This window comes from Pygocentrus nattereri, chromosome 27 (assembly GCF_015220715.1).
Source record: "Pygocentrus nattereri isolate fPygNat1 chromosome 27, fPygNat1.pri, whole genome shotgun sequence".
Lineage (NCBI taxonomy): Eukaryota > Metazoa > Chordata > Actinopteri > Characiformes > Serrasalmidae > Pygocentrus > Pygocentrus nattereri.
The window spans coordinates 28808609-28825374 of record NC_051237.1 but is presented as its reverse complement, the minus strand read 5'-3'; positions in this window follow the sequence as shown (position 1 = coordinate 28825374).

Sequence of the window (16766 nt, the reverse complement as noted above, 5' to 3'; positions counted from 1 at the left end):
CCTGGTAGAGAAGGTGGACAAGTTAGAGCTGCGTATCCGGGGTTTAATAAGGGATAGACAGCAAGGGTCACTGTTAGCAGCCCCGGGTACACCAGGGAGAGCTAGTACCCCCTCGACTCCGGCCTTAGAGCCCCCACAGCAGGGCGAATGGGTAACGTCTCGGCGGCATAGTCGAAAGGCTAAGGCTAATGCTACTGCAAAGGCCACAGCCAGCCCACCTGTACACCATGCTCCCCCAGTTCACGTGTCAAACAGGTTTGCCCCGCTCAGTGAAGCACCCGCTGAGGAGCCTGTTAAAGGTACTCTGGTGATAGACAACTGGCTAATGTTTGAGGGCAAGCCTGGTCTTTTAGGTAGGGATGGTGTCCACCCCACGCGGGATGGTGCTGCCTTACTTTCGTGCAGCATAGCACATAGTCTCTTAGTTAGTCGGCAGAGTAGCAGTAGCCTTAGAAGCTGCTGACAAACCGGAGCCGGGACCAGGCCACAGACAGAGAGGCTTAACCGACCGTCTGTGAGCTGCAAAGAGACGTTACCTAGTTACCAATGTATTCAGACTGTGTCTGTCCCCCGAGTCAAACATAAATGTCAAAAAACTCAAACAGTAAATCTAAATAACCTAACGTATATTAAACAATCATATCCAGACTGTAGCACTAGCACTTCAAAACTAAAGATTGGTTTACTTAACATAAGATCTCTAAATTCAAAGGCAGTAATAGTGAATGAAATCATAACTGATCAGAAATTTGATGTGTTGTGCCTCACTGAAACCTGGATTAGACCCGATGAATATTTAGCATTAAACGAAGCCACCCCTGCAGGCTATAATTATATACACAACCCCAGATTGTCCGGTAGAGGAGGCGGGGTCTGCATAATTTTTAGAAATTCCCTAGCTGTCAATCAGAAACACTATGATAATTTCACTTCTTTTGAGCTTCTTTACATCAATATAATTAATCCAATTACAAAACAGAATGCATTTTCTTTAATTAATATTTACAGACCACCAGGACCCTATGTAGAATTTTTAAAAGAATTTAGTGATTTCGCTGCAGATTTAGCAGTTTGTAGTGATAAAGTAATTATAGTAGGAGACTTCAACATTCATTTTGAAAAAGTTGATGACTCATTAAAAAAGGCTTTTGCATCAATTCTAGACTCAGTTGGTATTGCTCAAAATGTAACAGGACCTACGCATTACTGTAATCATACTCTGGATCTGGTTTTGACCCTGGGTGTTAGCATAGATAACCTAGATATTCTTTCTCAAACCTCAGTAATCTCAGATCATTATCTTATTTCTTTTAAACTTCATCTTAGTCATAATATACGTACATCCCCCAGCTACTCTATGAAACGTTCAATAACGCCCTTTACCGCTCAACAATTTACTGATAACCTTCCTGATTTATCAACCATAGTGTACTCTCCAGGTAACCCAGCAGAACTAGACAAACTAACTGATTGTTTAGAAAATACCTTCCGGTCTACTTTAGATGGTGTAGCACCACTTAAACACAAAAAAGAGAGACAGAAAAAACTTGCGCCGTGGTATAACGACCAAACTCGTACTTTAAAGCAATTAGTACGAAATTTTGAGCGAAAATGGCGATCAACCAAACTGGAAGTATTCCACTCTGCTTGGAAAGACAGTATTGTTGAATATAGAAGAGAAATTAATAAAGCCCGCTCAGAGTATCTGGCCTCTCAGATCGAGATTAATAAAAACAACCCTAGAGTTCTCTTTAGTGTTATTTCTAAACTGACTAAAAATCAGGCAGGTACTGATCCTCAGATTCCAGCAATCCACACTAGCAATGCTTTTATGGACTATTTTGATAATAAAATCGAAAATATTCGGGACAAAATTCAACAGATAAATAGCACATCTTGTCTGTCATCTGGTGTGGCTGATATAGAACAAAATCCAGCTACCGAAGTCAGGTTGGAAGTTTTTAACCCACTACATCATTTAGAACTGGAGAAAATTATCTCCTCATCAAACTGCACAACCTGTACACTTGATGCAGTTCCCACAAAACTATTAAAACAGGTATTACCAGACATAATTAAACCACTATTAACAATAGTAAACTCATCATTAAACCTGGGGTATGTTCCCAAAGCCTTTAAACTAGCAGTAATTAAACCTTTGATCAAGAAACCAAATCTTGATCCTAGTGTACTATCTAACTATAGACCTATTTCAAATTTACCATTTATTTCTAAGATTTTAGAAAAGGCCGTGGCCCAACAACTTGGCTCTTATCTGCAAAGAAACCAGATCTATGAAAAATTCCAATCTGGATTTAGGCCTCATCATAGCACTGAGACAGCTCTAGTTAAGATAACAAATGATCTGCTTCTTGCCGCTGACCAAGGCTGCGTTTCTTTACTGGTACTTCTTGATCTGAGCGCAGCTTTTGATACAATAGATCATAATATCCTCCTAGAAAGATTAGAGAAAATGGTCGGTATAACTGGAACTGCCTTATCGTGGTTCAAATCATACTTGACCGATCGTTTTCAGTTTGTGAGGGTAAATAATATACCCTCCAATTATACAAAGGTTAGATATGGAGTTCCACAAGGCTCTATCTTAGGACCGTTATTATTTACGTTATACATGCTCCCCCTGGGCAAAGTTATTAGAAAACATAATGTTAATTTTCATTGTTATGCAGACGACACGCAGCTCTTCATATCAGCCAAACCTGATGACAAACAGAGAATAAAGAAAATGGAGGATTGCGTAAAAGATGTGAAATCATGGATGTCACACAACTTTCTTCTATTAAATAGTGATAAAACAGAAGTTCTTCTATTAGGCCCTAAAGCTGCTAGAAATAAATTATCACACCTAATGTTGAATCTGGCCGACTTCTCAGTCACACCTGGTTCAACAGCTAAAAATCTTGGCGTTATCATAGATTCAGATCTAGCATTTGATAAACACATATCTAATGTTACTAAAACAGCTTTTCTACATCTCCGTAACATCGCCAAGCTAAGAAATGCTTTATCCTTACATGACGCAGAAAAATTAGTACATGCCTTCATTACGTCAAGGCTAGACTACTGTAATGCGCTACTGTCAGGATGTTCTAGCAGTAACTTAAATAAACTTCAGCTAGTTCAAAATGCTGCAGCCAGGGTCCTTACTAAAACTAGAAAATTTGACCATATTAGTCCAGTCCTATCAGCTCTTCACTGGCTTCCAGTCAAATTCCGCATAGACTATAAAATTCTCCTGTTAACGTATAAAGCCCTACATGGGCTCGCTCCTGAGTATCTGAGAGACCTTATCTCCTATTATGAACCACCACGATTACTTAGATCACAGGGTGCTGGCTTCCTAGTAGTTCCCAAAATTCAGAGAAGCTCTGCAGGAGGAAGAGCTTTCTCTTATAAAGCGCCCCAACTCTGGAATAATCTCCCCGATAATGTTCGGGACTCAGACACAGTCTCAATCTTTAAGTCTAGACTAAAAACTTACTTGTTTAGTTTAGCTTTTGGTAGTTAATGTTAATTCCCTTTAGATAAGGCTGCAGATCCAGGGGTTCATGGACATAGTGAATTGTGGGTAAACTGAGATGCTGGTGCTGCTGTCACTCACTACATGCAGTCACTCAGGTTTGTGGACGGTGGAGTGGGTGAATGCCAGTGTCTCAGGGAGCCTCCGTGTCTATGTTACCTTCTGGCTCTCTCCCTTTAGTTAGGCTGTCATATTCAGACCTGCCGGAGTCATTAGTCACACTCTGATAATTTTTTACATTTTCTGTTCTTCATAAATCCAGTCTAAACTAATTCCTAAATCTTTCCTTCCTCCGAGTTACTGACTGTCCACCGGTCCGGCCCAATACTGATGGATGTCCCACCCTCAAGTCCCCCTGTCCCCCTGATTGACCAGACTGATGGAAGTTTCTGGAACGCAGCTTCTCCACTACAGATCACATCCAAATCTATATGAACTCTAATTGTTTCCACTGTTGATTATACACACCTGAATATATTAGAACTGCGTGGATGTAAAATTGACTTTTCAATGTTTAACTTATAAGTTGTCTGACCAGTGGTAGGATGGTCCCCCCTTTAGATGTGAGTCTTGGTCCTCCCGAGGTTTCTTCCTCCTCCAGCTCTGAGGGAGTTTTTCCTTGCCTCAGCGCTCACGGGGGTTCTGTATATTCTGTATATTATGTTCAGTGTTTTGTCTGATTCTCTGTGCTGTGATTCCCATTTTTGTAAAGCTGCTTTGTGACAACATCAGTTGTAAAAAGCGCTATATAAATAAATTTGATTTGATTTGATGATTTGATTCGAATTTGGCCAAAATTCCAGAACACCCATATGAAAATATTCAAATTGACAGCTATCCAGGAGCTACATTTAGGCATGCAGAGAGCATACTAAACAGGGCAAAATTTCAAAATAAGGTGGAAACAGTTATTCTGTCATTTGGCATCAACCACCGCAACCAAAAATGTAAGGAGACGGCTGTAAAACAGATCCAGCGGGCTTTAAAGGTGGCAGAAGAGAAATTCTCAGATGCCACGATCTGGATCCCTTTAATTAATTTCTCCAGGGCCCTGAAATCAGAGGAACAAAACAATTTAACAGGCATTAACAAACACATGACGAAAAATATGCCTCACCTTCCTCTCTTACCAGCAGCCCAATTCAAGGTCAAACCGGACAGAGTGCACTGGACACCGGATTGTGCCAGGGCCATGCTGGATCATTGGGTGAATCACTTAAACTACCCAGCCCTGTGAACCTGAAAAAGGGTCTAAAGAGGGGGGAAGAGGTCTTAAACCTCTCCAAACATTTTACCCCTACAAAAAGTCAAATTAGACTATTAAACAAGGGCTTAACTTTCATACCCACTCCTAAAATAGACCTTGACATGAAAAAACAAATTAATTTGGATGTACAACAATACCATAGAAGGCTACTTTTAGCCTCTTACTTTAGATATGATGAAGGGTCTGAGCCCCTTCCATTCACCCCCAAGTCCGCATGGACTCCGAGACTGTCTCAGGTACCTAACACCGTGAGAAAGATCATTAGAGCAGATAAATACGCGGTGAAAAACTTACCGTGGAATTATAGAGAAGTTCCAAACCTGGATAGGGAGGAACAGCGGGCTCTGAGACAGCTTCGCGATGACACGTCCCTGGTCATCAAACCTGCTGATAAGGGAAGTGTCACGGTGATCATGGATAGGGACGCCTATGTGAGGGAAGCAGAGAGACAATTACATCAGGAAAATTACTATAAGAAGCTCTCTGAACCTATCTTCCTAAAAACAGTTCCAGAGGTTCACAATATCCTGGCAGAATTACGGAAAGGAGGATTTATTAACAAAAAACAGGAAACTTACCTTAAGGGCCCTGACAGTCCACGTCAGAGGTTCTTCTATCTCCTTCCTAAAATCCATAAGGACCCTCTGTCCTGGAGTGTTCCTTTTGAAATGCCACCAGGCCGGCCCATTGTATCTGACTGTGGTAGTGAGACCTACGCCACAGCAGAATACATAGAACATTTTCTGAATCCAATTAGCACCAGACACCCAAGCTACATTAAGGACACATATGATTTCATAGATAAGATCAAGAACATCCACCTTCCACCTGACTGCCTCCTGTTCACCGTGGATATAGACAGTCTCTATACTAACATAGAGACTCCAGCGGGACTGGAGGCGGTGAAAGAGTGGTTCACGCGATACCCTGATAAAAGCAGACCTGACAATTTATTACTAAAATTATTGGAAATAAATTTAACTAAGAATGATTTTGAATTTGACTCCAAATTTTACCTTCAGGTCAAGGGTACTGCGATGGGGAAGAGGTTTGCCCCATCATATGCCAACATATTTATGGCCCGATGGGAGGAAGCGGCACTTGCTGCGTGGCACACCAAGCCTCTCTATTATTTTAGATTCCTTGATGACATCTGGGGGGTCTGGTCTGGAACAGAAGAGGAATTCACAAAGTTCACAGACCATCTTAATCGATTTAATCAATCGATTAAGATTAAATACACTTTACACAAAACAGAGGTCAATTTTTTGGACACTGTAACCTATAAAGGTGATGGTTTTCTAAAGGACCAGAAACTTCATGTCAAGGTCTACTTCAAGGAAACAGATACACATGCCCTTCTATTTAAGTCCAGTTATCACCCTAAACATACTTTTAGGGGGATTGTGAAATCTCAACTCCTGAGGTTTCGCAGAATCTGCACCCAGGAGAAGGATTTCTGGACGGCAAAAGAAATCCTTTTTCAGGCCCTCAGACGACGCGGGTACTCCCGTTCATTTCTTCGGGGATGCCTGGAGGGATATCTATCCAAAAAAGAAAAAGAAACCACAGAAATGATTCCATTGATTACCACATTCTCGAAAGGGAGTGTGGATCTCAATAAAAAATTAAAAGATAATTTTACCAATTTTACCACGTCGGAGGGAATGCTGAAGGATCACAGGATAATCTCGGCCTATCGAAAGAATAAAAATTTGAAGGATTTATTGGTACACACTAAATTACACCCATTACAGGAAAACAAAAATAAATCTAATAACATTTTGGAATTTGAACCAAAACGTTGGATTTCCAACCCAAATACTAAAAGCTTATTTTCAATGTGGCCACCTCTAAAATCTGACGTCTCAAACTGTGTCTACTTAATTTATTGTTATAAGTGTAATGCACAATATGTGGGTGAGACCAAGAATAACTTGGCTACCCGCATGTACCAACACAGACACAATTTGAGATACGGAAAAGAGGCTCATACCCTGTTGATTCGGCATTTCCTCAGACATGGACCGGAATCACTGAGGGTTATGGGACTGGAGTACAGTCCTCTGTGGTCCCTCAACACTAGAAAGAAAAAAGAGAGGGAATGGATAGAGAAACTGGGATCGATGCATCCAGGGGGCCTGAACGAACAAAAAAGGATAATTTTATAAATCTGTACGGGAATTAAGGAGAATGGGAGAATGGATAGTTTGTGATTGATGACAGTGGATAGGCCAGTGCGCAACACAGGCACCAGACCAGTGGGGTTTCCCTAATTGGCTGGTGGCCGTGGGGATTTGGGACTTTGGTGATGAGGGACTATCTAAAGGATTGCACCTGATCCTTAACCCCACCGCTAACCCTAATCTGGACCCGGGCCCTAAACCTAGACTTAATCTTGTCCTTAAACCTAACCTTAACCCTGCCCCTAACCCTAACCTTAACCAAACAACCCCCCCCATCCCCCCAAAAAAAACCAACCTGAAATTAAATCTGCCCTTAAACCTAAAACCTAACCCTAAACCTAACCTTAACCCTAATCCCAAAATGCTAGCCCTAAAACCTAACCTAACCTGAAATCAAATCTGCCCTTAAACCTAAAACCTAACCCTAAACCCAGAGACTATTATCTGATAGCATTTGTAGTGTTTTTCTTCATCACCTACACTTTTTAACCAAGACAGTGGAAAGAGAAGATAGAGCCGGCGAGCCATTACAATCTGATCCAAACAATACAGAAACTCTAAACAAACAGGCGGTGATAGCGTGTAACCATCATACATGATCTCTTACTGTTAGACTTAATACGACTGTGAGCTGTTATAATCAACACTGAACAATCTGACTCAACTATAACTGTATGACAGCCAGTCAGTTGCCTCTGAATTCTCTGGAATGCCAGTCTGTTTAATCGAGTCGCCTTGCGCTTGTTAACTTTACTCATAGCGTGAAATCTCTCCATATGACAAACGTAAACATGACATAATGGTGCAGTATCCATTTTAATTCGCTGCTCATGAGAAACGGTGAGTGTGGCAGTCCACGCATCCCCAGCAACAGTGATCTACGTTTACTCAGAGATAAAGTTGTGCTCATTCCACGACGTCTTAATAGTAAATGGGACTGTAAACATAGTCGAGTTTGTTCATCTCCACTACAACTGTTCTATCATTTAACTTTATTATGGCTTAATTTTCTTATACTAAGTTAGATACAGCATGCAGTGCAATGCATAAACCCACATAAACAGCAGCAGCAGGCCAGCACACAATGCTCACAATCTCAGTAATGTAAATACTGAGCATGTGTTCTGTTGCTCTCTGTGATCCTACTAATGTTCCACTGCTTATCTTTGCAGGTTCCTCCGTAGCTGAAAGATACAATAAAGTAGTAATAATACTAGGAATAAAGTATACAGCAGAACAACACTGTGGGCCAAGCGTCTCCTTCATGAGTGAAATTGCGTAGACAGGAAGGGAAAGTGGACATTATCAGTTTTACTTTGTGTTATGGTCTTTTTCCAAACTGATTACTTGAGTATGATTACTGACAAGTGCCCAGTATGAAGGTGGCAGGAGTGTAGTATGATGAACAAACAGCTGCTGAGTGGCTTCTGAAAATGGCGCAAAACTTAAAAAAGTGAAAAATATGACGGGGGTTGGACTCCCATAGCGTGTTTTCTCATTTGTTTGTTTCTTTTAAAAAAAAAGCTAAAAAAAAAAGAAATGGTTAAGAAGTACAGGTCTGTATGAAAAATGTGAAAATAGGCTGTTTTAAGTGGGTTGTCTTTGAAAATAGCCCCAGATAGGCAGAACTGAGATCATTAAACTGCTTAACGGTTCTTGCTGCTAAACATTTCATTACACTGTGGCCTGCAGCTGCTGCCTGTCTCATTTTTAATGTTTGCATATTTATAAATAAACAAGCAATGAAACCATGTCATTCCTTTGCATTTTTTCTTGCTTGTCTGATCAAATGTGTCTTGACACTTTTTAACAAACACATATCACCAGTCTTCATTGTTTAGTGTTCTCTCGGTAACACAATTGACTATTTTGTGATGGTGATATATATGTGTGTGTGTGTGTGTGTGTGTGTGTCTGTGTGTGTATATATATATATATATATATATATATATATATATATAAAGAGAGAGAGAGAACTTTATTGATCCTGGAGGGAAACTGCAGCGTTTCAGTAGCAAGACATAATTACATATAAACTTACATATACTATGCAGAAAAATAGAAATAAATCTAGACATAAGTTAAAGTACAAGAGAAGTAAAAGTATATCTATTTACATGACAGATTTGTTGTATTTACAGACAGCAGGCATGGAGTGGTATGAGGTAAACTAAAGCACATATTATAGACATGACTAACTCTGAGTTGCATCAATATTACAGTGAAAAGTAAAGTGCATAGTGAAAGCGTTATTACAGTAACAGCTGTGATATACTGCACAGTGTGTATTGGTCAGAGAAGAGATACAGTGATGTGGTTCAGCACAGTTCAGACAGCAGAAGATCAGTACCCTCTCTGCAGTAAGGAGACTCATTGTAGAGCCGTATAGCTGTGGGTAAGAAAGATCTCACTCAGCGCTCTTTAACACAGCATAGCCGTAACAGACGGCCACTGAATGTGCTTCTCTGTTCATCAAGCGTAGCATGCAGAGGGTGTGAGATATTGTTCAAGATGGCTAACAGCTTGTTGAGTCCAGCTTGACTCCTACAACAGAGCCAGCCTTCCTAATAAGTTTATTTTGTTCAGAGTACTTGTGCTAATGCTGCTGCCCCAGCACAACAGCACAGAATAAAGCACTCGCTGCCACAGACTGGAACAATGTCCAAGGCGTCCAGCTTGTTGTCCACACCCTGGTACTTGTACCACCTCCACATCAACACCATCAATGGTGACTGGTCACACGGCAGGTTTAGACTTCCTGAAGTCCAGCACCTTCTCCTTCGTCTTACTGATGTTTAGCTACAGCTGGTTCAGCTTCCTGTACTCCTCCTCCTGTCCGTTCCTCATGCACCCCACAATGGACGTGTCATCAGGGAATTTCTGCAGATGACAGGACTGTGTGTTTTACTTGAAGTCAGTTGAAGTGTACAGGTTGAACAAGGAAGGGGCAAATTTTTGACAACAAAGAAAGCAAATAAATGGACTCTTGACCAAAGTAAGCCTCACCTCTTACTCAAAGCCGTGTTCTACGTTTTTACGTTTTATAGTGTTGATAATAAAATAGTAGGTGCATCTGAAAAATATATTTTATTTTCCTTTTTCAGATTATTTTGCCTTAGGACACCCTGCTTGTACCTCTGTGCCATTAACAGATGAGATTTTTGTGTTTTAAGCCAATATCGTCTGACAAATGTGTTGTAAAACAGTATTTCAGGTGTCCGGCAGTGGATTCATAACCATTTTGGGTAACAGTGGTACTGTGAAGGAGCTTGTAGAGGCGTGTCTGGTTCTCATCATCACCACTGTGAACAATTCTGAGTTTAGAAAGTTTAAAACCGAACATTTCACACCAGTAAAGTCCGACACAAAGACAAACACTAGCAACGCCACGCTTCGCGTCTCCTTCGGACTCCAACTCCCAAGATACCTCAGTTTGTCATGTGACTCCGCCAACCAATCATTCGTTAATCAGCGGAACCCCGTCCGTTTAGCGCCTGTGTATAAATGCCTGTCTGAAGTGCTGCCTGCTGTTCTCTTGTTGTGGTAGATAACCTTTTATGACCTTGATTTGTTTCTCACGATCTCTCGGATTTTCCCCTTTTGGCTAAGATTACCTTTACATCGGCTCTTTGGTCTCGACCCTCACATGTTTATCTAACGTGACCTTGGTTGTGACTTTCTCCCATGTCAATATCGTGTTTTGCTGCTCCTGGTCTGGTGTTTATTTGAATAAACCGCTTTATTTTATAGTGTCTGGTTCGCCAAAACAATCCGTATGAATGAGAAAATGAATCCATATGGAATTGACTTTAATTCACTGAATAATAATAAGTTGCATTTCTTAGAGCTTCATTTTTAATGTCACGCCACACCGTTTAGAAGCATCTACTGAGGGGGTATCTGATGTACACAAAAGACGAGATACAATGCGAGAGCACTTGATAGTGAGAACAAGGTTCATATACATTTCACGCAAAGGCTCATGGTATTCAAGCATCCTCCAAGAAATCGCTGTTCGCCTGGGCACCTCAGACTCTCTCTTTAAGGATCTTCCTGAATGTGGAAGACGTGGATGTGAATTTTACAGCATCTGAACAGACCAGAACGGTAAGAACTCACAGCAGAGAACTTGTAGAAAGAAGAACCAGAGCCGTTCCGCTTCATATCCCCCCACTATATCAAATACGGGCCTGCTGAACAGCAGAGGGCGCCCGCGAGTGAGTCCTCAATGAATGGGAGTGAATGGAGATCAACGGCTAAAAACGGACGGTTAAAATAGTTTCTGATCACTCGCCCTGAACATTTCTTTAACTTTAGAAAGTAGAAGGATGTATTTCACTAAAAAGAAAAAAAAAACAGACTGTACCTTTTTCTACAGCAAACGGGTTTTGCGCAGCAGGAGACGGGCTTTACTGCTAGAGCGGAATGATTGATGGGCGAGCGGAGCAGCTCATTGGCTGTTCGCGCCCAGTGACGTGCATGAGGCGTCGTTTTAAACTCCTATAGCTCGAGTTTAAAAGCTCTTAAAATATAACAGCGGCGTTAAAATGTTATATGCTGCTCTGTGTTCAGGAAATGAAATGCATTCTTTTACACTAAAAATGTTTAAGCCTTTAAAAACTTTATAAACTATGATTTTGCTCAAATGATCCATATCAGCCCATTTGTTTTGGTCTCACTCGGGCGCGCCCTCTAGCGTTTGAGAAAACCAGAAGACATTGCAGAGTGTAATTCTCCCTGGGTGAATTACGACTATGAATGGGCTGATATGGAGCATTTGAGCAAAATCATAGTTTATAAATGCTTAAACATTTTTAATGTAAAATAATTTAAGAGCTTTTAAACGGCCCCTCATGTACGTTAATGACGTCAGTTAGCTGCTCCGTTCGCCAACCAATCAGCACTCAGTAGCAGTAACGCTAACAAATCAGCAGTCAGTGGCAGTAATACCGGCAGTAATACCCCAAACCCGTTTGCTGTAGAAAAAATACAAAATATGTATGTTTTCTTTTTCTTTCATCCTTCTGCTTTCTAAAATTAAAAGATTTGAAACTATTTTAAATTTTCATTTTTAGCCGTTGAGCTCCATTTACTCCCATTCAGTGAGGACTCACTCGCGCCCTCTGCTGTTTTTTGATATAACTGGGGAAATAAGAAGTAGCCAGGCTCTTCATAAACCGTCTCTGCTCACTGTTCCCTCAGGCTGTGTCTCAAATGGCTCCCTTCTTCCCTATGTAGTGCACTAGGGGAACTTCTTCATGAAGATAATTCTCTCAGTGTCAAGTAGGAAATTATGCACACATGACTTAATATGTACTGATTTGGCTCGAGAGTCAGTATAAGAAGACTGCAGTACGTAGGGAGTACAGGGCTGTTTGAGATTCAGCCTCTGTGAGTCGGCTCTGCTGGAGGTCATTCTCCACAGAGTATTTGTAGAGAGGACAGTTATCATTGTCATACCTTGAAGTGGCCAGACTCCCCTATGTGAGATGTGCTCCTGTCACAGTCAGGGGTCTCAGAACCAGAAAGTCATTATGAGTTCTGTTTAGCCCCAGATTTCCTCTACTTACTTATCGAAGTAAATATGCACTAACAAAGGTGAAGTTTCCATTTGATTTCAGGTTGACTTCAATTGTATTTCATCAAATTATCTGAAGTCAAATTACTGAGAATTATTGCAGTTCTGTTGTTTTTAATCCTTTCTCTTAAGGAGGCCTGTGTGGCTGCAGGCATTAGATTGAACTGTCCCTCTCCTCACTGGAAAGTATTCAGAATTACAGAACGTCTTTAATAGCTTAGTTCTTTTACTTCTGATACTCAAGTAGTTAAAAAAAATATATATATATTGATCGGCTACTTTTGCTCAAGTAAAATTTTACCAAGAGCATTTCCCCTTTTACTCCAGTACAGAGGTTGTGTGCTGCGTCCACCCGGCTCCTGGCTTACGAGCAGAGGCTGGGAAACAAACCCTGTCTGCATAAACAGGTATTTCTCAGGTTTGGAAGCAATGTCTTGACTGGATTTGGGAGGCTTGTAGACTTATAGAAATGCAGGTAGTCAACAGAAATATGCCTGTATCTGTTTCAGTTATTAAAGTTAGCATTTTAAACTTTGACTAAATGTGTCCTCTTCCTACAGCCACCCACCTGCTGCCTCTGGTTCTTGACAGATAAAGACTTACAGCTCGTCCCAGGTATTTTTATGTATAGTAATGGTTACAGAGTTGCTCCTCATTATCATATTTCTATAATATTTTACTGTGTCTTTTAGTACAATATTATGTATTTAAAACCGTGACTCACCTGCTTTCTTTTTTTTTTTTCTTTAGTTTGCAAAAGCTGAGCTTTGAATGTTGAGTACTTCTGGGAAAAACAGCTGTTTTAGTTCACAGTAAAACCCTCCTTGTATGCCTTCTACTTGTATGCTATTTCATACACATCCCCTTTTCTCTTGTGGCCATGTAGTCGGCCAGCTCTCATTTATCTGGTGAGGTTGTTACTCATTTTGCTTACTTTTGTCTTTATTTTAGGTGCAGCCATGTAGAATCCACAGTCACAAGCAGCAGGTGACAAAAAATTGACCAGAAACCCCACAACTGTTAAGACTCGTGTATCTTCTTCTTCTTCTTCTTCTTCTTCTTCTTCTTCTTCTTCTTCTTCTTCTTCTTCTTTCGGCTGCTCCCTTTAGGGGTTGCCACAGCGAATCATCTGCCTCCATCTTGTCCTATCCACTGCCTCCTCTGCTTTTACACCAACCATCTCCATGTCCACCTTCACTACATCCATAAACCTTCTCTGAGGTCTACCTCTTCTCCTTCTGCCCAGCAGCTCCATCTCCAACATTCTTTGCCCAATATATCCACTATTCCTCCTCAACACATGTCCAAACCATCTCAACCTGGCCTCTCTGGCTTTATCTCCAAACTGCTCCACCTTCACCGTCCCTCTGATCTGCTCATTTCTAATCTTGTCCATCCTTGTCACTCCCAACGAAAATCTCAGCATCTTCATCTCCGCCACCTCCAGCTCAGCCTCCTGTCTTTTAGACAGAGCCACAGTCTCCAAACCAAACATCATAGCAGGACGCACTGCTGTCTTGTAGACCTTCCCTTTCACTCTTGCTGCTATCCTTCTGTCACACATCAGCCCTGACACCCGTCTCCACCCACTCCATCCTGCCTGCACCCTCTTCTTCACCTCTTTTCTACACTGTCGATTGCTCTGGATGGTTGACCCAAGATATTTGAAGTCATCCACCTTTACGACCTCTACTCCTTGCATCTTCACCTTTCCACCTGCCTCCCTCTCATTCACACACATGTATACCGTCTTATCTCTACTGACCTTCATTCCTCTCCTAGAGGTTCTCTCTCTGTCTCCCTCTCTCTCTCCCTCTCTCTCTCTGTCTCTCTCTCCCCCATTCATGCTCTACATATATGCTCACTGACATCTTCTTACAACCTCTGTAAAGCTGACCCCCCGTGTGGTCAGAAATGGAGTAAAAATGCTATTATTTTTTGTGCTGGTTTGAGCTGTAGAAATCATCGTTTGTGCTGGCACCATTTCTGAGATATTAAACATTACAGTTTATTGCCTGTGACATCACTCAGCCTCCCATCAACGTCCAAATCACACCAAAAGGGTCTCATTCATTTGTGCCGTTAAAAGCAAAATTCCAGCTATTTTAATTCTCCAGTGATAAAGCCATAAAGGTTGGACTGGTGACGTCATGCAGCCCCCCATCAACATCCAAAACAAACCAAAATGTTCTCATTCGTTTGTGCTAGTTTGTCCCGTTAAAAGTTTGTGCTGTTATAGTTCTTAAGTTGTTGCATGAACAGGTTTTGTCACTACAGATGACATCATTTACCACAGGATTAACACTAGTCGATGGTGAAGATCTGAGAAAGGCCTTTTTGCTTCATCCTCATGAATGCGTGATGCCACTAATCCAGCATTTATGGCTTTATAACTGGAGAATTGAAAGAGCTGGAATGTTTCTTTCAAGGGCACAAACCAGCACAAATGCAGCACAAACGAATAGTGGCATTTTTATTCCATTTCTGACCAAATGGGGGGCCAGCTTACATTTTACATTTACATTTATGGCATTTAGCAGACGCTCTTATCCAGAGCGACTTACAAAAGTGCTTGTCATTACTTCAGAATATCTCATGTTCACAGTCACGTGAAGTCACAGCTTCACAGAGGCCTTTTGCCACACCTAACTAATTGAGCCTGTGTGCATATGACAATCCGTCACTGCGTTGCTGTGGCACATATTGGAGGGCAGGAAGTGATTTTTATTAGAAGAACTGCCACAAGCTCTCAAAATGCCTGTGCTTTACATTGTTTATGGTTGCTTAAATAGCTCTGAGAAACTTATATCACGTACCAAATCTTGTTGTTCACAGGGGGATAAATGCAAGAAATTGACCAAAAATGCTGGCAAAATTTTGCACAGTTCATCTGTGGGTTTAAAAGGTACAAGCAACACCACTTAAATCACGGTTAAGTTTTTAAACACTGTGTCCATTCATTGTCCACTCTTGACACTCCGACCTTGCTAGTCCTTGTAGATGTAAAGTCAGAGCCATAAGCTCATCTGCTGATGCAGTTTGATAGTCATCCTCTAGTCCTTCATCAGTGGTCACAGGATGCTTTTGGCTGGGTGTTTTTGTTTGGTGGACTATTCTCAGTCCAGCATCAACATTGAGGTGTTTAAAACTCCAGCAGCTCTGCTGTGTCTGATCCACTTGTAGCAGCACAACATACACTAACACACCACCACCACATCAGTGTCACTGCAGTGCTGAGAATGATCCACCACCCAAACAATATCTGCTCTGTTGGGGTCCTGAGGGGGCCCTGACTATTGAAGAAGAGGGTGAAAAGACTAACAAAGTATGCAGAGAAACAGATGGACTACAGGCTGTAATTGTAGATCTACAAAATGCTCCTATATAAGTTGGAAATGAGCGAAGGTAAGGTAGCTGTAAATACTAAAGTGGCTAATATTGATACTAATATTGGTATATGGTAACTGATTATTTATCTACGTACTGACTATTCCACCAATCTGGTCTGTGTTGTAGTCAAGTGCTGTATTTTGGATTTATGTCAGACAATTTAAAGCAATTGTTTCCAAATTATTTTTAGTGTTGTCATTGAAATTTGTGCATGTATACAGATGAAAACAGGTGAGCTTTATGAATTGCTGACTTTACGAGGCAGTACATACTGGCTGAAGACATGATAATGCACGTTAAAACTTTAGCAGACTATTGATTGATTGGCTGTGTTCACCTATGCTGTACTGCCTTCATTGGGGATTGGGTCAGTTGGTTTTCTTTTCGTGGTTGTTTGCTTTCTCTGTTATGCTGTTTCTCAATAAAAGTGAACGTTAGGCTACATCTGATGCTGTGCTATTGATTCCGGTACATGTAGTTAATAAATAGAGATTTAGACTTACACAGAACGTATCTGGAAGTGAATGGAGTGAGTATATTATGCTGGCAGGGCAGGGGAGGGTTAATATCATGGAGTACCCGGATGTGAGCTGAGCAACTGGGCCAGAATTGGGCCTGAATTCAAAGTCTCGGCCAATGCCTTCCGAGCTCGGTGTGTAGTATTCGGCTTAGATGTGGCTCAAATGATTTTTGCTCTCTGGGAGATTCAGTGTTGAAAGGTAAGATGTTGAAACAATGTCACGATATCAACGCTGGTTCACTTTTCAAAAACAAAAAAAAAAGTCCAACGGTGACTCAACCTTC